This window comes from Lissotriton helveticus, assembly GCF_964261635.1.
Source record: "Lissotriton helveticus chromosome 1_1 unlocalized genomic scaffold, aLisHel1.1 SUPER_1_unloc_65, whole genome shotgun sequence".
Classification (NCBI taxonomy): domain Eukaryota; kingdom Metazoa; phylum Chordata; class Amphibia; order Caudata; family Salamandridae; genus Lissotriton; species Lissotriton helveticus.
The window spans coordinates 879,414-903,859 of NW_027611709.1; the positions used below are offsets into that span (position 1 = coordinate 879,414).

The 24,446-nt window shown below is 49.9% G+C and overlaps 1 protein-coding gene across 2 annotated transcripts in view; it reads right to left on the reverse strand.

Moving 5' to 3' along the window:
- LOC144806349 (uncharacterized) overlaps positions 1-22,468 on the reverse strand; it is a 62,175-nt gene extending 39,707 nt beyond the window's left edge. Inside the window, exon 1 of one of the 2 annotated variants that reach the window (XM_078672731.1) lies at positions 22,363-22,468. The gene's annotated coding sequence lies outside the window, so the exon portion shown is untranslated. Of the gene's footprint in view, positions 1-118; positions 397-22,362 lie in introns of those variants that run through there. The other variant, XM_078672730.1, reaches the window with a different exon arrangement.
- Positions 22,469-24,446: the final 1,978 nt, after the last annotated feature.

Below are 24,446 nucleotides of genomic sequence, written 5' to 3' on the forward strand. Positions count from 1 at the left end.
GTTCTCATCAGGACCAACAACCACTGTGATGACAAAAACCAAAAATCACGATATCAGAGACTAGATCTGGCTTTAATGACTGAGCGTTCCTAAGTGCTCCAACCTCACTGCTTCTTACCAACTCCAGATAAAACCACCACTGTGGGTTTCCTCTGCCTTATGTTTTACAGTGAGATTCTAAGAAATAAAAACGAACAAAAATCGTCCTTTGGTGAATAAATCCGGCCTTACATGTGACCTTGAGAGCCCTGCCTCGGTAGACTCCTGGATGTACTTTCAGTCACAAGAAACTGTCGGCCAAAAAACATCCGTTTTTCTCCGAACTTCTTAAAGCGCGGAGGCGCCCGCGCCTGCACAGAGTATCCAAAGCTGAGGCCAGTCAAGTGGGCATAACTGGGCCTGTTGGCATTCCCGGGTTATAACCGCCGGGATCCATGAGGGCCGCGTCATACCGGCGCCAGATCAGCGCGAGCTCCCCTCGCCGCGTGCCTGCAGCGGCCCCTGCTGTGGAGAGCGGCGTGTATCAGAAGACCCGGTGTACTGTCGATAGAGCCACCCCATCTGGCTTTACACCCCCCCCCCCCGCGTTTCCACGCATGCGCATAATCATGCGCATGCGTGGAAAGCCCATGTCTTGGCTGCATGTATTTTGAAGCACCCCACTCTACATGCCCGTGTACTGCGCATGCGTGTGATTACACGCATGCGCTTTCAAGATCCAGCGGCGAACACTGCTCCTGCTCGAGCAGCGTTAACCCCATCGCTGCCAGCCAAGGCCTGCAGCTGAGAACAGAGCAGAAGGAGTCAGGCAGCGGCTGCACAGCTCTCAGACACAGTAAACTAAAGGCAGAGGGCACTGGAAACAGAGCAGAGGGAGCCAGGCAGCGGCTGCACAGCTCTCAGACACAGGAAACTAAAGGCAGCTCAGAACGAATGAAGCATCAATTGTATTTATTAATGGCAGCCACAGCAGGTCAGCTGCACCGGGCTCAGGGAGAGCTCTGTCAATATCATACAATCCTGCTGACTTTCAAAGGGGCTGCTTCCATTAGGACCGGAGTATCACGGGTCAACTGGTGGCAATGGAATATTGATATAGCTTCTATAGCTGCCACCCGAGCACTCAGCATGGTTTGCAGTGACTGCTAGGAGTCAGTGAGCTTACAGAGAGCCCCCTTTTCGGTCACAGGCTGCTCTGAAGACAGGCAGTAGCACTAAAATACTCTACTGTGTGTGTCACTACACTGTCCGAACACCGTTATCTTACTGGGACAGGAGGTATGGTAACAGTTATGTATTACACTGGTGGCCCAAGGAGCTAATGTGTCTACTCCAAGGATCTGTGTTTGCTCTCCTATACTCACATGTTCACTTGTTTGATTCCACATGAGTTTACATAGCTTTTCATCCTTCTAGGGTCGATAAAATGAGTACCATTGAACAGAGGATCTTTGACCATTCAATAGCACAGCTAAACTCTGGGGGTTGTACTTGCAGTCTACTAATATGCGTGCTATGTTTGTAGGTAATAGAAATGAAAACTCTCAGAAATGTCCATCTACAAACAGTGGTGCTGTGTTCTGCTAAACAGGCAGAGCACAGCAAAAGACAGGACCACAGGGACAGCACGGCTATACAAATATCCAATCCACCACTGGCCTGAAACCCCCATCGCATGGCCATGCAGTCCATAATAACTGCTGACTGGCACCACTGGCGGACTCAGCAGCATGGCGACCAGCTGACAACCTGCACCCCTGCATTTAATTTGGCCTCATAAATGACACTGTGGAGTGGGTCAGGTATAAAAACAAATTGCATCCACTTAAAAGATCCCCTCTCCCAGAAACCTCTGAAGGCAACATTGTAGATGATAGATCATTGCAGGATTCCTGTATCCTGGCACCTTTGGAGAAGGCATGTAAGGTGGCAGGGCTGTACTTTTAGAAGACCAGGTGGTGGAGTACAGAATGAGATAGATAGAGTGAGGGCGATAGAGAGATAGATAGATAGAGTGAGGGCGATAGAGTGAGGGCGATAGATAGATAGAGTGAGGGCGATAGATAGATAGATAGAGTGAGGGAGATAGATAGATAGATAGATAGATAGAGTGAGGGCGATAGATAGATAGAATGAGGGTGATAGATAGAGTGAGGGCGATAGATAGACAGATAGATAGATAGAGTGAGGCACATAGATAGATAGATAGAATGAGTGCGATAGATAGATAGATAGAGTGAGAGCGATAGATAGATAGATAGAGTGAGGGCGATATGACCGATAGATAGAGTGAGGGCGATAGATAGATAGAATGAGGGTGATAGATAGAGTGAGGGCGATAGATAGACAGATAGATAGAGTGAGGCAGATAGATAGATAGATAGATTGATAGATAGATAGAGAGTGAGGGCCATTGATAGATAGAGTGAGGGCGACAGATAGAGTGAGGGCGACAGACAGAGTGAGTGCGACAGATAGATAGAGTGAGGGTGACAGATAGAGTGAGGGCGACAGATAGATAGAGTTAGGGCGATAGATAGAGTGAGGGCGATAGATAGATGTGTGTGGTTGTGTGTGTGTGTGTTGTGTGTGTGGTTGTGCGTGTGGTTGAATGTGTGTGTAGTTGTATGTGTGTGTGGTTGTGTGTGTGGTTGTGTGTGTGGTTGTGTGCGCGATTGTGTGTGTGGTGTGGTTGTGTGTGTTCGTGCGGTTGTGTGTGTGTGTGTAGTTGTATGTATGTGCACGCGCGTGGTTGTATGTATGTGTGTGCGCGTGCGTGGTTGTATGTATGTGTGTGCGCGGTTAGAGAAGGATGCATGTGGAAGAGAGCAGCAGATCAGCACAGCAGAAGAGAACAGGGAGTTAAAGAAGGAGGCGGGTGGAAGAGAGCAGCAGATCAGCACATGAGAAGAGAACAGGGAGTTAGAGAAAGAGGTGGGTGAAAGAGAGCAGCAGATCAACACGGGAGAAGAAAACAGGGAGTTAGAGAAGGAGGCGGTGGAAAGGAACAGCAGATCAGCACGGGAGAAGACACCAGGGAGGTGGAGAAGGAGGTGGGGTGGAAGAGAACAGCAGATCAGCAAGAGAGAAGAGAACAGGTAGTTAAAGAAGGAGGTGGGTGGATGAGAGCAGCAGATCAGCACATGAGAAGAGAACAGGGAGTTGAAGAAGGAGGTGGGGTGGAAGAGAGCAGCAGATTAGCAAAGGAGAAGAGAACAGGGAGTTAAAGAAGGAGGTGGGGTGGAAGAAAGCAGCAGAATAGCATGGGAGAAGAGAACAGGGAGGTAGAGAAGGAGGCGGGTTGAAGAGAGCAGCAGATCAGCTCTGGAGAAGAGAAGTGAACAGGGAGTTAGAGAAGGAGGTGGGTGGAAGAGAGGAACAGATTAGCACAGCATAAGAGAACAGGGAGTTAAAGAAGGAGGTGGGGTGGAAAAGAGCAGCAGATCAGCAGAAGTTAACAGGGAGGTAGAGAAGGAGGCGGGTTGAAGAGAGTAGCAGATCAGCTCTGGAGAAGAGAAGTGAACAGGGAGTTAGAGAAGGAGGTGGGGTGGAAGAGAGGAACAGATCAGCAGAAGTTAACAGGGAGTTAAAGAAGGAGGCTGGTGGAAGAGAGCAACAGATCAGCACAGGAGAAGAGAAGAGAACAGGGAGTTAGAGAAGGAGGTGAGGTGGAAGAGAGCAGTAGATTAGCACAGCAGAAGAGAACAGGGAGTTAAAGAAGGAGGTGGGGTGGAAGAGAGCAGCAGAACAGCACGGGAGAAGAGAACAGGGAGGTAGAGAAGGAGGCGGGATGGAAGAGAGCAACAGATCAGCACAGGAGAAGAGAAGAGAACAGGGAGTTAAAGAAGGAGGTGGGGTGGAAGAGAGCAGCAGAACAGCACGGGAGAAGAGAACAGGGAGGTAGAGAAGGAGGTGGGGTGGAAGAGAACAGCAGATCAGCACGAGAGAAGAGAACAGGTAGTTAAAGAAGGAGGTGGGTGGATGAGAGCTGCAGACCAGCACAGGAGAAGAGAACAGGGAGTTAAAGATGTAGGCGGGGTGGAAGAGAACAGCAGATCGTCACAGGAGAAGAGAACCGGGAGTCACTTTTCATCTCTTATCTTTATCACCCCCCTTCCCCATTTATACCCCCATGAAGCCTGATCCACAGATAGTCCACACTCACGTGCGTGCGTTTCCAGGAGCGCCCATAACCGGCGCATTTATCGGATATGATGTCGAAGTCCTTCATTTCTGTCTAACGGTAACCGGTCGCAGCGTCGCACACCCCGCATAACAATGGCTTCTTGGGTGGTAGACGAGCGGCCGCGCTCCCCATGCTAAGATGGCGGCCGGGGAGGCAGGCGTCACACAAAAAGATGGCCGCTGAAAGGTTGGTCTTCTCACCGAAATAACAGGCCGCATCCCTCACAAAGATGGATGCCAAAGTAGTCTCTGCTCTTGCACAACGCGTAAGGGCTAGAGTATCGCGTCCTTCACAACAAGGCTAAAACGGTTATTGGGATCCACGTGACAGTAGCCACGCATACGTTTGTCTCACAAACGTGCCGGTTTTCCGTGGTTCCCTGCTCCCCGTCTGTATGCGCTACCCCCTCGTGTGTGCGCATGCGCACTATCCTACGCAACCGCACAATGTACTTTTGGCTTCATACAGGTATTTTTAAGCTCCCCGGTGTTCTGCCGTTTTAGTGCGCATGCGTGTCCTTGCACGCATGCGCACTATATAATAAGTTCTTTGATTTGAAACTCCCCACGGCAGCGGTTGAAGTCCCAGGAACAGCTGGGGGCCACCCCCTCCCCATCCACAGCCTGACCTCCCAAAACACAAGCCACGTGCACACGGCACGTGCTGGTTGTGCACTAAACACAACCACACGCTGTGCAACGCCCATTGGGCTCAAAGTGCTTCAGCCCCTTCCCCCACGAGTAACTTTACAACCAAATGTCTGACACTTGGAGCTTTTCTCTCGTTTAAGGACGCCTGGGTAGGGGATGTGATACCTGGGCAGGTGGGCGGGGAGCTGAATAGGTGGATGTATGTGATTCTATGCGTGGTGGATGGAAAGGTGGTTGTGTGGATGAAAGGATGAGTGAAATGGTGGTGGATGAATGGGTGGATGTCTATCTGGCTTGATAACTAGGAGGATCTGAATGGAGAGGCAGGCGGTGAAAGGGCGGGTTGCAGAGATCTAGCGTTCAGGGTTTTTAAATATCATCACTTATCTATAGCGTGAAATCACATCCGGTGGAGAAGAGGATAACTACACTTTCAGGGGAGAGACTGGCCCTCACCTGTGGGACTCCCACTCATACATCTCTATGGTGCCCAGGGAGGTGACCTTATATTCCTAAGTCACAGGGAAACGAGGATTTAATTTGTAAGCATTCACTTCAACAATAAATACATTCTGAGGCAAGAGTCTTGGTTTACTTCCAATAAACCGACTAAATGCCAAATACAGAAAAAACAGCACCTTCAGTGGCAATGGGTCACCTTGTTGCAAACACACAGAGGCCACAAGCCAGCGTGAATGGCGAATACGCCGCACTTCAGGCCTTGGGGGCCGTTAGGCCTCTGGCCTCACAGTTTCTTCAGTTACCCATCCAGCGGTGCACAAACACGCCTCCCCACGAATTCATCCATCAATTCATGCTCCAAGCACCCACAGTCAACCATCCATCCACCCACCAATCACACATCCATCCACCCCTCACACATCCATCCATCCCCACCCCAGCATTCATCCATCCCCAACCCAGCATCCCCCTCTCAAACATCCATCCACCCCACACCATTCATCTCCAACTCAGCCCCATCAAGCTTCCTTCTCATGGGTCTCAGCCCCATCAAGCTTCCTTCTCAAGTGTCTCTCAGCCCCATCAAGCTTCCTTCTCATGGGTCTCAGCCCCATCAAGCTTCCTTCTCAAGTGTCTCTCAGCCCCATCAAGCTTCCTTCTCAAGTGTCTCTCAGCCCCATCAAGCTTCCTTCTCATGTGTCTCTCAGCCCCATCAAGCTTCCTTCTCTTGTGTCTCTCAGCCCCATCAAGCTTCCTTCTCAAGTGTCTCAGCCCCATCAAGCTTCCTTCTCAAGTGTCTCTCAGCCCCATCAAGCTTCCTTCTCAAGTGTCTCTCAGCCCCATCAAGCTTCCTTCTCAAGTGTCTCTCAGCCCCATCAAGCTTCCTTCTCAAGTGTCTCTCAGCCCCATCAAGCTTCCTTCTCTTGTGTCTCTCAGCCCCATCAAGCTTCCTTCTCTTGTGTCTCTCAGCCCCATCAAGCTTCCTTCTCAAGTGTCTCTGAGCCCCATCAAGCGTCCTTCTCTTGTGTCTCTCAGCCCCATCAAGCTTCCTTCTCTTGTGTCTCTCAGCCCCATCAAGCTTCCTTCTCTTGTGTCTCTCAGCCCCATCAAGCTTCTTTCTCTTGTGTCTCTCAGCCCCATCAAGCTTCCTTCTCAAGTGTCTCTCAGCCCCATCAAGCTTCCTTCTCAAGTGTCTCTCAGCCCTATCAAGCTTCCTTCTCAAGTGTCTCACCCCCCATCAAGCTTCCTTCTCAAGTGTCTCTCAGCCCCATCAAGCTTCCTTCTCAAGTGTCTCTCAGCCCCATCAAGCTTCCTTCTCTTGTGTCTCTCAGCCCCATCAAGCTTCCTTCTCAAGTGTCTCTCAGCCCCATCAAGCTTCCTTATCTTGTGTCTCTCAGCCCTATCAAGCTTCCTTCTCAGGTGTCTCACCGCCCCATCAAGCTTCCTTCTCAAGTGTCTCTCAGCCCCATCAAGCTTCCTTCTCAAGTGTCTCTCAGCCCCATCAAGCTTCCTTCTCAAGTGTCTCAGTCCCATCAAGCTTCCTTCTCAAGTGTCTCTCAGCCCCATCAAGCTTCCTTCTCAAGTGTCTCTCAGCCCCATCAAGCTTCCTTCTCATGGGTCTCTCAGCCCCATCAAGCTTCCTTCTCATGGGTCTCTCAGCCCCATCAAGCTTCCTTCTCAAGTGTCTCTCAGCCCCTTCAAGCTTCCTTCTCATGTGTCTCTCAGCCCCATCAAGCTTCCTTCTCAAGTGTCTCTCAGCCCCATCAAGCTTCCATCTCAAGTGTCTCTCAGCCCCTTCAAGCTTCCTTCTCATGTGTCTCTCAGCCCCATCAAGCTTCCTTCTCAAGTGTCTCTCAGCCCCATCAAGCTTCCATCTCAAGTGTCTCTCAGCCCCATCAAGCTTCCTTCTCTTGTGTCTCTCAGCCCCATCAAGCTTCATTCTCTTGTGTCTCTCAGCCCCATCAAGCTTCCTTCTCCTGTGTCTCTCAGCCCCATCAAGCTTCCTTCTCAAGTGTCTCAGCCCCATCAAGCTTCCGTCTCAAGTGTCTCTCAGCCCCATCAAGCTTCATTCTCTTGTGTCTCTCAGCCCCATCAAGCTTCCTTCTCAAGTGTCTCTCAGCCCCATCAAGCTTCCTTCTCAAGTGTCTCTCAGCCCCATCAAGCTTCCTTCTCTTGTGTCTCTCAGCCCCATCAAGCTTCCTTCTCAAGTGTCTCTCAGCCCCATCAAGCTTCCTTCTCAAGTGTCTCAGCCCCATCAAGCTTCCTTCTCATGGGTCTCTCAGCCCCATCAAGCTTCCTTCTCTTGTGTCTCTCAGCCCCATCAAGCTTCATTCTCTTGTGTCTCTCAGCCCCATCAAGCTTCCTTCTCAAGTGTCTCTCAGTCCCATCAAGCTTCCTTCTCATGGGTCTCTCAGCCCCATCAAGCTTCCTTCTCAAGTGTCTCTCAGCCCCATCAAGCTTCCTTCTCAAGTGTCTCTCAGCCCCATCAAGCTTCCTTCTCAAGTGTCTCTCAGCCCCATCAAGCTTCCTTCTGAAGTGTCTCTCAGCCCCATCAAGCTTCCTTCTCAAGTGTTTCTCAGCCCCATCAAGCTTCCTTCTCAAGTGTCTCAGCCCCATCAAGCTTCCTTCTCTTGTGTCTCTCAGCCCCATCAAGCTTCATTCTCTTGTGTCTCAGCCCCATCAAGCTTCCTTCTCAAGTGTCTCTCAGCCCCATCAAGCTTCCTTCTCTTGTGTCTCTCAGCCCCATCAAGCTTCCTTCTCAAGTGTCTCTCAGCCCCATCAAGCTTCCTTCTCATGGGTCTCTCAGCCCCATCAAGCTTCCTTCTGAAGTGTCTCTCAGCCCCATCAAGCTTCCTTCTCTTGTGTCTCTCAGCCCCATCAAGCTTCCTTCTCATGGGTCTCTCAGCCCCATCAAGCTTCCTTCTCAAGTGTCTCTCAGCCCCATCAAGCTTCCTTCTCATGGGTCTCTCAGCCCCATCAAGCTTCCTTCTCAAGTGTCTCTCAGCCCCATCAAGCTTCCTTCTCAAGTGTCTCTCAGCCCCATCAAGCTTCCTTCTCATGGGCCTCTCAGCCCCATCAAGCTTCCTTCTCATGGGTCTCTCCGCCCCATCAAGCTTCCTTCTCAAGTGTCTCTCAGCCCCATCAAGCTTCCTTCTCAAGTGTCTCTCAGCCCCATCAAGCTTCCTTCTCTTGTGTCTCTCAGCCCCATCACGCTTCCTTCTCAAGTGTCTCTCAGCCCCATCAAGCTTCCTTCTCATGTGTCTCTCAGCCCCATCAAGCTTCCTTCTCAAGTGTCTCTCAGCCCCATCAAGCTTCCTTCTCATGTGTCTCAGCCCCATCAAGCTTCCTTCTCAAGTGTCTCTCAGTCCCATCAAGCTTCCTTCTCAAGTGTCTCTCAGCTCCATCAAGCTTCCTTCTCAAGTGTCTCTCAGCCCCATCAAGCTTCCTTCTCAAGTGTCTCTCAGCCCTATCAAGCTTCCTTCTCGTGGGTCTCTCAGCCCCATCAAGCTTCCTTCTCAAGTGTCTCTCAGCCCCATCAAGCTTCCTTCTCATGGGTCTCTCAGCCCCATCAAGCTTCCTTCTCATGGGCCTCTCAGCCCCATCAAGCTTCCTTCTCATGGGTCTCTCCGCCCCATCAAGCTTCCTTCTCGAGTGTCTCTCAGCCCCATCAAGCTTCCTTCTCAAGTGTCTCTCAGCCCCATCAAGCTTCCTTCTCATGGGCCTCTCAGCCCCATCAAGCTTCCTTCTCATGGGTCTCTCCGCCCCATCAAGCTTCCTTCTCAAGTGTCTCTCAGCCCCATCAAGCTTCCTTCTCTTGTGTCTCTCAGTCCCATCAAGCTTCCTTCTCAAGTGTCTCTCAGCCCCATCAAGCTTCCTTCTCTTGTGTCTCTCAGCCCCATCAAGCTTCCTTCTCTTGTGTCTCTCAGCCCCATCAAGCTTCCTTCTCAAGTGTCTCTCAGCCCCATCAAGCTTCCTTCTCTTGTGTCTCTCAGCCCCATCAAGCTTCCTTCTCTTGTGTCTCTCGGCCCCATCAAGCTTCCTTCTCAAGTGTCTCTCAGGCTCATCAAGCTTCCTTCTCAAGTGTCTCTCAGCCCCTTCAAGCTTCCTTCTCAAGTGTCTCAGCCCCATCAAGCTTCCTTCTCAAGTGTCTCTCGGCCCCATCAAGCTTCCTTCTCAAGTGTCTCTCAGGCCCATCAAGCTTCCTTCTCAAGTGTCTCTCAGCCCCTTCAAGCTTCCTTCTCAAGTGTCTCTCAGCCCCATCAAGCTTCCTTCTCATGGGTCTCTCAGCCCCATCAAGCTTCCTTCTCAAGTGTCTCTCAGCCCCATCAAGCTTCCTTCCCTTGTGTCTCTCAGCCCCATCAAGCTTCCTTCTCATGGGTCTCTCAGCTCCATCAAGCTTCCTTCTCATGTGTCTCTCAGTCCCATCAAGCTTCCTTCTCAAGTGTCTCTCAGCCCCATCAAGCTTCCTTCCCTTGTGTCTCTCAGCCCCATCAAGCTTCCTTCTCATGGGTCTCTCAGCTCCATCAAGCTTCCTTCTCATGTGTCTCTCAGCCCCATCAAGCTTCCTTCTCTTGTGTCTATCATCCCCATCCAGCTTCCTTCTCAAGTGTCTCTCAGCCCCATCAAGCTTCCTTCCCTTGTGTCTCTCAGCCCCATCAAGCTTCCTTCTCATGGGTCTCTCAGCTCCATCAAGCTTCCTTCTCATGTGTCTCTCAGCCCCATCAAGCTTCCTTCTCTTGTGTCTCTCAGCCCCATCAAGCTTCCTTCTCATGGGTCTCTCAGCTCCATCAAGCTTCCTTCTCATGTGTCTCTCAGTCCCATCAAGCTTCCTTCTCAAGTGTCTCTCAGCCCCATCAAGCTTCCTTCTCAAGTGTCTCAGCCCCATCAAGCTTCCTTCTCAAGTGTCTCTCAGCCCCATCAAGCTTCCTTCTCAAGTGTCTCTCAGCCCCATCAAGCTTCCTTCTCTTGTGTCTATCATCCCCATCAAGCTTCCTTCTCGAGTGTCTATCATCCCCATCCAGCTTCCTTCTCAAGTGTCTCTCAGCCCCATCAAGCTTCCTTCTCAAGTGTCTCTCAGCCCCATCAAGCTTCCTTCTCAAGTGTCTCTCAGCCCCATCAAGCTTCCTTCTTATGGTTCTCTCAGCCCCATCAAGCAAGGGGGTGGTGAGGAATAATAATAGGGCACTATCATGTTCCAGAATGCTGCCAGCCTCCCGCCTTCCACCTCGAGTAAAGAGCCCTATTGCTAATATACGTGACTTTTATCATATACATGCCCTAGGATGCTACGAGTTCTCCGTGGTAATATACTGTAGACAGTTCACCTAATTATGGGCGTTATCCGTGATAATGCACACTACCCAGTGTGAATATACACCCCCAATAATGGATATTGTTATAAATAAACACAGTCTCTATGGCGATATACGTTCTAAGTGCTGATAGGCGGTCCCAAAAGCCATATACGTACATGTCCCTGTTGGGAATATACATACTCCTTTTTTTCCTGTAGGGTACTGTTGTATCTTGAGTCTTCCTGCTGCTCAGCTAGTATACATGAGATGTGGAATGTTGATGAATGGAATGTGAATGTCAGTTGGGTGAGGGCTGAGCAGCAGTACAGCTGCTCCTGATGGGGTTTTATCATTTATAACTTAACAACTTATCATAATAAAGTAACCTAAATAATCTATTTGGAGTATCCATCTTCTTTTGATTACATCAGGTAACTTTTGATTGAAACCAGCTGAAAGCTCCTCTAGCAAAATGCAGGGCATCTCTGAAAGCGAGAGCATGTGCAGGGATCTCAGCCTACCGTTTTGAAAAGTGCTTGCCACCCAAAGTATCTGTTTTGTTTTTGTCTACCTGTGAGTATTTCTTTTCATGAAGCCCTAGTGTATAACCTCAAATCCAAGTTTACCTTTTGAGAGTTCTATACTTGACATTTCTATCAATGAACATGTTGAGTGTAAAACAAAAAGCTGTATCTTCCAGGGCTGCAGCCCTCCTTCCCTCTCTCCCCCTTCGACCCCTCTGCTTCTCTTGCCTGAGTCCTACCCCTCCCTAACCGCCTGTCCAACCCCAGCCCCCGCACCGGTCACCAGCACCCTTCTCCCTCTATCTCCCTTCAGCACCTTCTCTGCAACCCGTTCCCTCACCACTGATTTCGCTTATCCTCCCTCCCCCCGCCTTCTGTGCGATCTACACTGGTCCTTTGCTCTCACCAGTTCCACGTCCCTGTCTCCCGCCTGCCCTACTCTTCACCACAAGCCGTATCTTATTCCACTTTTTCTTCCCCTATCTTCTCCAGGATAGAAGAGACCATCTACCCCAGTGGTTCCCAAACTTTTTTGACCCGTGGCTCCCTTGACCTAATTGGCAGTTCACCGTGGCTCCCCACCATGTTTTTACCCGCGCACCGGGCTGCCGCAGCGCACCCTTTGGGAACCACTGGTCTACATGAAGAATCAAGCCTAGACGTGATGAAGGATTCAGAGGTTACCATCACTGTCATAAAGTTTTCTTTGAAATCACAAAGATCTTATAAAGTACATCTCAATGCATACATAGAGTAGTATAAAGCACTCCCACTAAAAGTAACTAGGCTAGAGAAAGGCTCAAGGAGCTCCTCTCTACAACCCTGGACTCACCTCCTCTCTACACACCTGGACTCACCTCCTCCCTTCTTGCTGGACTCACCTCCCATCTACACCCCTGGACTCACCTCCCCTCTACACCCCTGGACTCACCTCCCCTCTACACCCCTGGACTCACCTCCCCTCTACACCCCTGGACTCACCTCCCCTCTACACCCCTGGACTCACCTTCCCTCTACACCCCTGGACTCACCTCCCCTCTCCCACCTGGACTCACCTCCTCTCTACAACCCTGGACTCACCTCCTCTCTACACACCTGGACTCACCTCCCCCTTCTTGCTGGACTCACCTCCCCTCTACACCCCTGGACTCACCTCCACTCTACACCCCTGGACTCACCTCCCCTCTACACCCCTGGACTCACCTCCCCTCTACACCCCTGGACTCACCTCCCCTCTACACCCCTGGACTCACCTCCCCTCTACACCCCTGGACTCACCTCCTCTCTAGCCTGTCCTCCAGATGTGTCATCTTCACGGCCAGTGCTTCCTGCAGCAACCGGACAGCCCTGCGGGCATCTGCGAGAAATGCATTCTTCCCTCATAATCGCCATCCGCTTAACTCTTTAACTGTGTGGTATTTATATTTATTTTTAACACTTTTACAGCTGCGCAGCAAATAGTGCCAGCTGCACCGTTTAGGCGTTTTACAGCTGCGCAGCAAGTAGTGCCAGCTGCACCGTTTAGGCCTCCTACAGCTGCGCAGCAAGTAGTGCCAGCTGCACCGTTTAGGCGTTTTACAGCTGCGCAGCAAGTAGTGCCAGCTGCACCGTTTAGGCCTCCTACAGCTGCGCAGCAAGTAGTGCCAGCTGCATCGTTTAGGCCTTTTTTACAGCTGCGCAGCAAGTAGTGCCAGCTGCACCGTTTAGGCATTTTGGAGCTGCGCAGCAAGTAGTGCCAGCTGCATCGTTTTGGCCTTTTTACAGCTGCGCAGCAAGTAGTGCCAGCTGCACCGCTTAGGCCCTTTTTACAGCTGCGCAGCAAGTAGTGCCAGCTGCATCGTCTTGGCCTTTTACAGCTACGCAGCAATTAGTGCCAGCTGCACCGTTTAGGCCACCAATCTGATGTACAGCAAGTAATGCCAGCTGCATTGTTTAGACCTTTTCACAGGTGCACATCTAGTAGTGCCTGCTGCACCTATTAGGCAACTTTCTCCGTGGGGACAGTTCAAATTGAGTCATGACTCCTGCTGCATCAGAGGTGGTCTGAAGATGACGAGGTTACTGTGCATTTTCTAGGCATTGCTAATCATTTTGTGATCCACCCTATGCTCTTTGCCCTAACGTTAGTGTCTCATAGGAGCTTAGGGTCATATAGTAGTCTGTTGAGAACTTGGGCATTCATGGCGGCTGGTACCGAATATGGTTCTATTAGCAGGCTGGTACTAAGTTCAGTGTTCTCCAATGGTCACTGGGTGGTCATTTTTATTCTGTTCTACTTTGTCTGTGTTTGCTCTGTGATGGGTCCCTACTATTTGCAAATATTTCCCTTGTAACTTTTATCTAGTGCTAGGTGGCACCACATACTCCTAGATGAAGGGCCCAACAAATTCCCACCTCACTTCCCTGACGGCACATTAACTGAGTATTCTCACCAAAAACGTTTGGATTATGCGCCCCCTTTTTGCCCTTTTATTTCTCCTCACCACCGCTTTCCCAATAACACCCCTCTCATCCCTCCCCCACCCTTCTTCGCCTCATCTTCCCAACATGGCCACCTTTCGAGTTAAGTCTGGAGCCAATTGCTACAAAATCATTTATCCTCCCGACCAGACTAAAGCTACAATAAAACGACTGAAGCATAACACTATTGAACGTTTCCCGGACTCCCTTTTTGTTGATCAATTTTACAATGGTTGTCTTGGGAGGCTCAAAAACGATTTCATTTTCTTCACTCGCGACACCCCCTCTTGGTCCAACAGTTTTTACAATTCCCTTAACGTCACCTCCTCCTCCTCTATCCCTTATGGGAAACAACTAAAAATTTCCCCCTCTGAGTGCTTCAATGGCTACCTCACTATCTCACTCTATAACAACGGTACTGTCATGATCCAAGGCAAAGATGCCTGCCTCTCGCTCTTTGACCACCTCTTCCCCAACTTACTCCCCTCCTCTGCAACCGGGTTTCCCCCTGTCTCTCCTTCCAGCTCCACCCATTACTCCCTTTCTCCTCCGCCGACCCCACCCCACTCCAATTGGCTGCACTCTCGAGAAGCACAGGTCGGCCCTCTTCCCTCCCCGCCCCAACTTACCTCATCTCCTATTCCTCCCCCCTCACAGTATGTCCCCTCCCACATTACTTCAGCCTTACCACTAGCTAATACGCTCCTCGTCCCATCTGCACTATCACGATACTCCAATCTCTTCTCCTCCCCATACTTCTTCCTATCACCCCCCTTTTTAGTCCACCTCTCCTCCAACCCTATCCCCCAATTAACCTTCCCTATGCTCCCCTTATCCCTCCTCTCCACCCCTTCATCCCCTCGTCATTCATCCCGTTTTCACCACATTCCCACTGCATCTCTCTCCTCCCTCCTACTCCCCCAGTACTGCTGCACTACCCCCTTTCCCCTCCTAGTAACCCCTTCCATCTCCCTCCCTCGGGCCCAGCAGGACCACTTCCTTTCCTCAACTTCCCTTTCTCTCAACCCCCCTCACTCTGCCAGATGACCGTTCCCTCACTGCCACCTCTCCTAACTGACAGGACCTCCACAACCACTGCACCTCTTTTCCTCCCAAACCTCCTACATTCCCATGACGCCACTCAGGCCTCCCCCCTCCTACTTCCCTACCGCCGTGTTCCGCACCTTTCTCCCTCTAAATTTGTCTTTAATTCCTCTTCCTCTTGCAACACCAACAATGACAACTCTCCCTTAACGCCCAATTCACTTACTCCACCTGTGAACCCCACACCCCAACTTACCTCCTGTCCCCCCACCTCTCCCCAACTTACCTCCTGTCCCCCCACCTCTCCCTGCCTTCCACCACCAATTCCACCCCCCCTTGTCTCAATCGAAAAACAACAGTGGTCCCAAACAAAAGCAATAACGCGAGAATAAAATATAGACAGAGTCAATCTATATTTTCAGGACAGACATGTCCAGCCGGACAGGGGTCTTCCAGAGATTTTACTCAGGATTTATGTATTGAAGTCACATACAAAATACCATCCAACAATCAACCAGAGTGGACAACAAGCCTGTGTCCAGTACTAACAGGGCGAGTACAAGTGGTGATGTAGACAGCAAAGAAGGGCTTTGTAAGGCAAAACAGCGTTACTCTATAAACAGTACAATTGTACAGAGTATAACATACATGCACTAGACATTTCAGTAGTAATCACAATTAAGTTCAAGTGCATAAAAGGTCGACGGCGTTTCGGACCCCTATAAAATATCAGGGACCATCATCAGGACAAATACAATGAAAAGCCTTAGGTTAATTAAGCCTCTAAATGCCGAGTCGCCTCATAAGATAGAGGCTGGCTCCTCAGGCAGACGATACACACGCGAGAGCCCAGAATCGGGTCGCGGCGGCCGCGGACAATGTGGATTCCGTCGGCTGGCCAGGATACCGGGTTAGTCGGTGCAAGTATATTAGACACTGGATGCCTTGCGTGGTGGGCGCCAGGAAATCATTCAAGCCGACTAACCCGGTATCCTGGCCAGCCGACGGAATCCACATTGTCCGCGGCCGCCGCGACCCGATTCTGGGCTCTCGCGTGTGTATCGTCTGCCTGAGGAGCCAGCCTCTATCTTATGAGGCGACTCGGCATTTAGAGGCTTAATTAACCCAAGGCTTTTCATTGTATTTGTCCTGATGATGGTCCCTGATATTTTATAGGGGTCCGAAACGCCGTCGACCTTTTATGCACTTGAACTTAATTGTGATTACTACTGAAATGTCTAGTGCATGTATGTTATACTCTGTACAATTGTACTGTTTATAGAGTAACGCTGTTTTGCCTTACAAAGCCCTTCTTTGCTGTCTACATCACCACTTGTACTCGCCCTGTTAGTACTGGACACAGGCTTGTTGTCCACTCTGGTTGATTGTTGGATGGTATTTTCTATGTGACTTCAATACATAAATCCTGAGTAAAATCTCTGGAAGACCCCTGTCCGGCTGGACATGTCTGTCCTGAAAATATAGATTGACTCTGTCTATATTTTATTCTCGCGTTATTGCTTTTGTTTGGGACCACTGTTGTTTTTCAAAAGTATGCTCCCCATGGTCCCTGCAGACTAAATTTGGGGTCCCTTGTTGTTATTAAATTCACTTGTCTCAATCGAGCCACCCAACCTTCCGTGCTCTGCCTCATTCTCACTGGAAAATACGCTAGGCTCTCTGATCACCTCCATCTCCCAGCTTACAGCTGCCATTTCACTTTTATGCTCTAAGATCTCCACCCATCCATGCAACTCTACTCCCTCCCAACTTCCCATGAGATGCACCTCGCCCCCTCACCCCAATACAGCCAAGCTCAACCTCTCGTCTGCAAACGTCGTTAACTCACACAAGCCCTTGAACGCCACCCTTCTTCAACAGACATACCCTAGCAACCCCACCATCTACACTATTCCGACCATCACCTCTGTCAGAACAAAGCATCCACCTAAACCTTCCCGAGCACCCCCACATAAGTACAATATCCCGATCACCCTTCAGAGCCCAAGTGCCCCCGTCACCAAAACAGTCTTGACAGAGCTGCGCTGTATGCTTCACAACTGCAGATCTGCAGTAAAACACAAACTTGAAATCTCCGATACCATCACCCTTCACAAACTTGACATGCTCTTCCTCACAGAGACCTGGTTCAAAGATACCTCTCACTCGATGTTTGATCTCCTATTACCCACAGGCTATTCCATTTTTAGGAATGACAGAACTGACAACACGGGGGGAGGTGTTGCAGTCATCTTTAGAAACGCCCTCCAACTTAAGGCTTCTCCAATCAGTTCCTCCCTCACCTTTGAATGCCTTTCTCTTGAGCTTCAATTGAAACACCGTTCACCGCTCAGATTCCATATCATTTACCGCCCGCCTCGTAGTGGCCCTTTGTTTATAGAAGATCTCACTGACTTCATCAGCGACCAATTCACACAAAGTGACAATCAGACCTTCGTGGGTGACTTCAATCTCCACTAGGGCGTACCACAAGACTCCTCTGCGAACTCTCTGGCCACCTTCCTCTCTACAAACGATCTTATCCAACACTGCATTGAACCAACCCACTCTAAGGGCCCAATCCTGGACCTTGTTATTTCTAAAGCAGGCATGCTTTCTACCACTACCCCAATTCATGTAGATTGGTCTGACCACCACCTCATCCCATTCTCTCTTCAACTTTCACACTCTATAACTCTTGGCCAACCCAAGAGGGCCATCTCCTGGTTCCGTGATGCCAAAAATATTGATGTCGGTCCCCTCTGTGAGTCAGCTTTGCTATCACTTCCAAGGCTAGACCCGAACATAGCTGTTGACGACCTCACCTCCCAATGCCTCACAGTTCTTGCAGCTGAAATTAATAACGTCGCTCCACTCAAAAGCAAAAGGATAAGGCCCACTCCCTCAGCACCTTGGTTCAACAAATCCCTTTATGAGGAAAGGAAGCAGCTAAGATTCCTGTAGAAGCAATGGAGGCAAGTGCCCTCCACAGACAATTTAGCCATGCTTCGCACAGCAAGATCCAAGTACCACAAGCATATCTTCCTTGAGAAAGCGGCACACTTCAAAACCCTCCTTGACTCCGCCAAAAATAGACCCAAAAAACTATTCGATCTCATCAAGATTCCGAGCTGCTCTCCCCCATCCTCCGAGGTGGAGGATTCTACTAAGAGAGCAGCGGATTTCGCTATTTTCTTGGATGAAAAAGTGAAATCACTTGTGGATCAGGTCGCTCATCCTACACCTCCAGAGGAGCGCAAATCCTTAGCCATTTGGCAGAGCTTTGACCCCATATCTGAAGATGCCCTTCTCAAGTGCATACGCGAAACAAAGCCCTCCAACCATTCTCTTGACCCTATCCCCAGTGCCATTGCCTTCGACTTCTATACCCATTCCCTTTCCTATTGGACCTCTCTGATCAACCTCTCCCTCTGGCAAGGCTCCCTTCCTGTCCCCTTCAAAACTGGGCAGGTCACCCCTCTGCTTAAAAAGCCCACTGCTGATGCGAAGGACCTCAACAACTTCCGCCCCATCACTAACCTTCCCTTTCTTGCGAAGATCACAGAAAGATGTGTAGCTAAACAACTCTCTCGTCATATCAAGGACAATGATCTTCTTGACAACTGTCAGTCCGGCTTCATCCAAAACTGCAGCACTGAAACAGCCCTACTGCAAGTGGTTGATGATGCGCTGAGGATACTCGACTCAGGGGGGTCCTGTCTGCTAATTCTCCTTGACCTTTCTGCAGCCTTTGACACTGTCAATCACAACACCCTCCTCAATATCCTTCAACAGAGAATGGGCATGGAGGGCACTGTGCTTAAATGGTTTGCATCCTTCCTCTCTAACAGATCTCAAATGATCAAAATAGCGAACAATCTTTCTTCTCCTGTGGCGGTGGGCCAAGGTGTTCCCCAAGGCTCTATACTTGCACCCACATTGTTCAATCTCTACTTAGAACCACTGGGAAACCTCCTAAGCAAATCCGGGATTCACTATCATCTCTATGCAGCCGACACTCAACTCTACCTCAAGGTTGCCTCCACTCATGATCTCTCCATCCTAAGCTCTACTCTTGACTCCATCCAAAACTGGATGGCAACTCATCAATTGATTCTGAATCCCTCCAAAACTGAATTCCTCCTCTTCTCCTCCTCACCCGGTTCAATCATGGATGGATCAGATGAATCTACTAAACAATAAACCCATCATTGTCGACAGCGCAAAATCCCTTGGTGTCATTCTAGACAAAAAACTCAATCTAACTCCCCACATCAATTCTATTGCAAAATCTGCTCGTTACCAACTGCGCCTTCTTTGGGGAATCCGACGATTCTTCCCGGAGCAGGACCTTATAACCCTGGTGCAATCGCTGGTCCTCTCCAGACTAGACTACTGCAATTCTCTTCTTACTGGCCTCCCCAAATCTCACCTGTCCCCACTTAAGTCTGTTTTCCAATCAGCAGCTCGCTTCATTTATGGGGCCAAAAGAAGCGATCACATCACACCGATGTTATCCACCCTCCGCTGGCTTCCCTTCGAGGCTAGAGCTATCTACAAGACTGCCTGCATTACCCACAAAGCCTTGCACTCCTGATCTCCCCGCTACCTGGCGAATAAACTGAAACTCTCTGGAGGCTCTAGACTTTCACGCAATGCGGAGAATCTACTGCTTGAACCTCCCACTTTCAAGAAGGAAAGAACAATGGCCCAATCCTTTTCAGGCAACGCAGTGAGAATCTGGAACTCCTTTCCACCTCAGCTCCGGACCACCGCCTCCTCCCAGGCCTTCAAAAGGGACCTCAAAGTTCTCCTCCTCCAGAGACACCTCCAAAAGTAATTCACGTCCTCTTGCTATTTGTGAGGAAGACTTCCCACTACTGATAATTTCTACTTTCCATGACCATGGAAGTGCCTTCCCAGTGTATGCCTGTGGTTGGAGGGTCTGCCTTTTTGCAGTATTTTCCATGTACTGGTGTTCGGTGCCCTTTTGTAACATGCACACACCACTCTGCCCTTGTAGCACACGGTTGCTACCTCTCACATGTTTTTACCTTTGATACTTGCACAAGTGCCACCTTGCCCACGTAACGCTTGTTCTTGTGCCTGAGTGTCTAGCACTTATTGTAGTACTATACCTCAAATTATACTCTGTTTTCTCTTATAACTGCACACTTGTCACTTTCCTCTTGTGCACTTTTGACTACCTCATGTATTTTTGGTTGCTCACAATTTTTACTCAAGTATTTTGTTTGCTCACAATTGTCACTATTACCTTCACTACCTCATGCCAAGTATCACGTATCAGGCGTGATGCTAACGCATTTCAGTGTGGTGTTCCGCAACACCGCACTGAAATGCATTATCACGCATTATGCCCACTGAGACTGGCTGCACTCTGCTGCCTCTGCCTGCATTAATTCCCGCCTGGCGCTGACCACGTGACAGACAGTGAGGATCTCTGAGAAACGGCCGGGGACTCGACCGACTGGAGTGTTGTGCTGCTCGGTGTTCTGCTCAGTGTCGATACGATGTCCCCATCGGCCATTCCAGAGACTGAAACTAGTTGCGCTGGCTGCTGCAGCCAGCCTGAGCTGAGTGCGCTGTAAATTATTTTACCCGGCTGGCGTTGGACACCGCGCAGCCGGGACGGCACTGACTGACTGTCAATATTATGGACGGTGAGACTCAGAGTATCACTGAGTGGCACAGCGCGTCATAAGAGGCCTGGGCTGCATCTGGCGCTGCATGTGCGGGGAGAACACACTGCTGCTGTGCGGCTCAGTGGCTCTAGTCTGGGCTCACCACTGCGTTACTGACCCCCGTTCGGCTCTGAGACAGCCAGGACTGAGTGCCTGCCACAGCCGGTGGAGCGCCAGCTGCAGCAGTCACTGGACTCGACTCTGTCTGAGACTAGTAGCAGAAGTTGAAGTCTGTTCACAACAGTAAGTACTACTATGTCGTAATTCTTTCTCTTACGGCGGCCTAACCTTTTGTGTCGTGTGTTTTCTCTTGTCACACACAGATGCACGCACTGACAGAGTTGAAGTTTTAATACATAGCTGCGAAGGTTTCAGATTGCCATTTGTGACATTTCCATAATTTTTTATATTTATGTGTTTCCCTCGTCTTTATTGTTTGATTTTGCTCGCAAAAAAATTTCACTCATATATGTTGAAATGTCACTCATAATTCCACAGATATTATGAAAATGTCACACATAGCACTCTGAAACCTTGGCAGCTATGCATGTATTTTGTTTGCTCACAATTGTCACTATTACCTGATGTAACGTAACGTATGCTTTTGTAATATGTTCTTTTTTAATGTTTCTCATTATGTTTCATTTCTGTTCCTAATGTGAAGCGCTCTGACGCCTTTGGGTAAAGTCCGCGCTATATAAAAATGCATAAAGTTCAAGTATTAGTATCCATGCCTTTCCCCGCTCCCCCTCGTGTGTGCGCATGCGTGAGTGACTAGTGTAGGGTGTGCACAGCCAGACGGGGGAGCGCCAATACACAGGCACAACCTGCATGAATCAGCACCCCTCCGACGTAGGGGGTGTACAAAAACTATCTTAATTGCTTTGTAAGCCACGTCCTTAAATGCATTAGTCAGCCTTTTTGAGAGACACCCTAGTTTTTTCATCTCACTTAAAGCTCTGGTCTACATGCGTGGCCAGGTTCTTGAAGCACATAGCCTTGGCTGCAACACACAGAGACCTTACTCTCTCGCACACAGAGGAAAAAATAGAGGGAATATTGCTTGTGTGGTATTGTAATTAAATGAGTGACTGTGTTTATGATGTAATTAATGAGTGACTGTGTTTATGAAAGGATCCCCACATTTCCCGGTGTTGGAAGCCCTGGAGTAATATTTCAGCCAACGCTCCTTGCATCATCACAAAAAAACATTAACAAAGCCAAATAGCTCTCAGATAACATGAGAGGTATTTGGCTTTGTCAATGCTTATTTAGACATGATGCAAAGCTCGCAAGCTGCTGTGCAACATGTAAGGTGCCCAGAATTTTAAAGCTAAAAACCGGGACATTTCACAAAAATAGAAGAAGGACTACCATTTTACTTCAAGCGATGAGAGCGCTCCTCAGCAGAGAATTACAGAACATGCAGTAAGAACACACATAAAATGTAATTTTTAAGCCCAGTAACTTGCCTGTTAATTAAATTGCTTTCTTGAAACAACTGCTAAGTATACCTGCTTTGTTAAACATGAAAAACACCTCCCACCGTTTTTAGGCGACCCTCTCCAAAAACCGGGACATGAGCTAAATTTCTTGACATTTTCTGGGACAGCTGGTTAAAAACCGGGACCGTCCTGGCCAAACAAGGACACCTGGTCACCCAAAACATGACAAAGAATAACAAAGTCCCAGGCCGCGGTGCACTCTGGGGTTTGACTTTGAGCTGTGCAGCATGTCTAAACAAACATTGGCAACGCCAAGAGACTTTGCATGGGAGCAATCTCTTGGCTTTGCCAATGATTGTTCAGGACTTGTGCTCTGAGGCGATAGATACAGAATTCACGAATGGTTATAAAAATGCAGATCATAAACTGAGGCTTGTAAAGGCCCCGGGCCTGGAGGAGCCTCCAGGAGGAGTCAACACAGGGTCTGAGGGGTCGACGCTCGAAGGATGAGGGTCGATGACCCCTCCCCCTTCTCATCCCCCCCTCCCCTCTGTCTCTCCAGGCTTCTCACCCCTCCCCCTCCCCTCTGACTCACCAGGCCTCACAGCGCCGGGAGATGAAGCTTCCGCTTCGAGGCGCCCTCAGGCTGCAGCTCCACCGTAGGCGAGTCAGACTCACTGGCTGCAGCTACGGAAGACGTCACTTCCGGAGGTAGTGAATGCGGATCCGCGCATGCGCCACTCACTTGCTACGGGCAGTGAGCGCAGTGGACGTAGTGAGTGTAGATCTGCGCATGCGCAACTCGGGTTACGCAGTTGTGATCGGATGTTAATAACTGCGCATGCGCGCACCTCAGTTGCAAGTTGCGAGGGAGACCTCTGTTTAGGGTCTGCGCATGCGCAGCACGGCCTGTGATACCTTGACAGTTGTCCGCCAGGGTCTGCGCATGCGCAGTGCGACCAGTATGTTAGTAGACTGCTGCCCGTAGGGGTCTGCGCATGCACTGAGGGACCAATGTAATGTCCTGACAGCTGAGCCCTGACCTCAGGTTTGCAGCAGACAGAGCAGGATCCCCGGTTCAGGGGTGAGTGCAGCGTCATCACTGTTTGTGTTGATGGGATTTCACAGCACCAGAGAGAGGTGAACCAGACCCAGGCTGAGGGGAGTCACTGGACAATGGACACCCAAGGGGGGGTGGGCAGAGGAGAAGGATTCTATGGGGCCCACTGGGGGGGAGGGGTGAGGGGCAGAGGTAAAGGATTCTATGGGCCCCCCTGGGGTGGGGGCAGGGGTGAAGGATTCTCTGGGGCCCCCTGGGGGAGGGAGGGGCAGGGGTGAAGGATTCTATGGGCCCCCTGGGGGGCAGAGGTGAAGGATTCTATGGGTCCCCTGGGGGGGCAGAGGTGAAGGATACTATTGGGCCCCCTGGGGGTGGAGGGGCAGAGGTGAAGGATTCTATTGGGCCCCCTGGGGATGGAGGGGCAGAGGTAAAGGATTCTATGGGGCCCCCTGGGGTGGGGGCAGGGGTGAAGGATTCTATTGGGCCCCCTGGGGGGGAGGGGCAGAGGTAAAGGATTCTATGGGGCCCCCTGGGGTGGGGGCAGGGATGAAGGATTCTATGGGCCCCCCTGGGGGGGAGGGGCAGGAGGTGATCAGGGAGCAGGCGATCAATCAATCAGAGGTTAGTGAAGCTGATAGAGCGCGCAGGTCACCCGACTAGTCTTACCATCTTCACCTGGACCCATACGCATGACTAAGCCTAATAACCACCAGGTGACTTTGGCGCCAACTCTAATCAGTGATTTATGAATTTCGTTTTAGGACCTATACCATTGTCTTACCAATCCTTATCATCGGTACCTAAAGTCCTACGGGATCAAGGGAGTTAGCAAGAAAATAGGTAGAACAATAATACTTCATTTACCTTAAATAACCACAAACTCAGGGACGATTTCAACTCTTTATCTATGAAAATTATTAAATGTCACAGTCCAAATATGCAAGATCAAAGCTCTTTCAATTAGGAAGATAATGATGAAAGCAATAATATGCAAAGAAGTTGTGAAACTTAATTTTGCCATTTAAACAAAGGTAGGGAAGAGAAAAGGGATGACAGACGATAACATACCTACATTTATTTATATTTACCTAAAATAGTGTGAAGACCAACCCTGGCAACGGGCTGGGATAAAGGACAGAACCCCGAATACACAGGTGCCACCAAGATAAAACAGGTGCAGACCAGAATCAGGACAGGTAAAGCCAAAGCGGATCAGGATCCACCATAGGTTAAGACCGACACCCACAGCTAAAGTTGCTCCACCAGCGTTACAACCCTCTCTACAGCTAACAGTCGAACCCCAAATGGGTCATCAAATCTTCTCCCTTAGAAACACCGAAATTGCTATCGATTTTTCTGACAGAGTGCTCGGCCAGCACCTCTGCTCTCGATCGCCTATTGAGTGCGTTGGGCAGGGGCGGCTGGTGACATTTGAAAGTGGTGGGCGTAAATACTGCGCTGTGGCGAGCGCGCGCAGCGAGCGAGGCCCAACCACCTATGGGGGATTCAGGGGTTCTCCCACGAGAACATTTTGAAAAAAGAGTGGGCAAATGGTGCCTTCTCAAGCACATTTGAGAAAGAGATATCTTGGCCAATACATCTCTGGGAGTAGCCAGACA